The 1,465-nt window shown below is 41.4% G+C and overlaps 1 long non-coding RNA gene across 1 annotated transcript in view; it reads right to left on the minus strand.

Moving 5' to 3' along the window:
- Positions 1-1,465, minus strand: part of LOC103597749 — a 10,674-nt gene that overhangs the window by 1,231 nt on the left and 7,978 nt on the right. The window contains exon 2 of the long non-coding RNA XR_551129.1: positions 796-891. This is a non-coding gene — a long non-coding RNA (uncharacterized LOC103597749). The remainder of the gene's footprint in view (positions 1-795; positions 892-1,465) is intronic.

Here is a 1,465-nt window from a genome sequence, read left to right on the forward strand (position 1 = left end):
CCGGTCTGTATGTGGGATCCGAACCCTCAGTGGGAGCGCAGCCGTGCTTCCCAAGTGGCGCACTAGCGCAGTGTGCCACCAGGCCGGCCCTGCCTCTTGATTTTTAAACCCCTTACATTTCCTTTTTTAAAACTCAAACATTAAGCAATTAATGACAACTATGACGTGCTGTGCCCTAAGATACTAAGTAAAATAAAAGTCAAGTACTATGCTTAAGGAAACTAAAGTCTAACTTAAAATACTACAGTGTGATACATTTCATACAGAGATATTTGCCAAATTACAGCAGAGAGGAGGGAGCATAAATTCTTCCTGAGATATGTCAGAGAAATTCTGAGCTGGATCTAAAAAAGAAGCCGGGATCTAAAAGACAATATGTACACTTTTATTTTATTTATTTTATTTATTTTTTTTTAGCAAACATATAGGAATATCTCCTCTATGTCAAGCCTTGTCCCTAGAGCTACAGGTGTGAAGAAGGTTCCTGATCTCAAGAAGCTTTCATCCTAGAAAAAGACTTTAAAATATACTACAGTAATGACAGTATGGTGCATATTGTGCCACAGAGAGAGTTACAGAACAAACTGCCAGAGGTCTCCGTAGAGAAATATTTAACAGAACATTTCTCACTGGATGTAGTAGGCAGAATTCTAAGACAGCCCCTGAGATTCCTGACCCCTGGTGTACATCTCCTGCATAATCCCTGGGACAGTGACTGTATTAGTCCTTTTCTGTTGCTTATATCAAAATACACAGAACTGGGTAATTTATAAGAAAATGAAATTTATTACTTACAGTTTCTGAGGCTGGGAAGTCCAAAGTCCAGGGAATTCATCTGGTGACGGTCTTGGTGCTGGTGACAGTGACCCAGGGGTCTCACATGGCAGAAAACTGCGAAGCAGAGAGAGACTAACCTCTCACGTGTTCTTCTTTTAAAGCCCTCTGAACCATGCCCTTAACTACCATTTTTAATCCATTCACTACTGCAAAGTCCTACAACCTAATCACCGCCTCAAGGCCCCGCCTTTCAATTACCTTAATAGAATTTCCAACCCTCAACAGTTACGGTGGGAATTAAGTTTTGGAGGGACATTCAACCCAAGGCATTGACTATGATGAATTTCACTTCTGTAATTAGGTTATGCAGTATGGCACAGTTGACCTTAAAGTAGGAAGATTATCTGGGTTGGCCCAACCTAATTACTAGTCTTTTAAAGTCCTCAGAGTGTTCTCTGGTTGAAGAAGTGAAAATAAGCCCTCACTACCCACAGGAACAAAAGTCCAAACTCCTTAGCCTTGCATCCAGGGCTCGCCATGTTCTTGCCCCAAGCTTTCTTTCTTAATTAAGAACGCCTGAAGTTGTGAGAACACTTTCTTGGGATGTTCCCAGGAGACGCATTATAGATAACCAAGTGCTTGAGAAGAGAGGTAACGGCCTTCTGCTCTTGAGAAAAGTATAACAGAA

This window comes from Galeopterus variegatus, unplaced genomic scaffold (genome assembly GCF_000696425.1).
Source record: "Galeopterus variegatus unplaced genomic scaffold, G_variegatus-3.0.2 Scaffold2408, whole genome shotgun sequence".
Classification (NCBI taxonomy): Eukaryota; Metazoa; Chordata; class Mammalia; order Dermoptera; family Cynocephalidae; genus Galeopterus; species Galeopterus variegatus.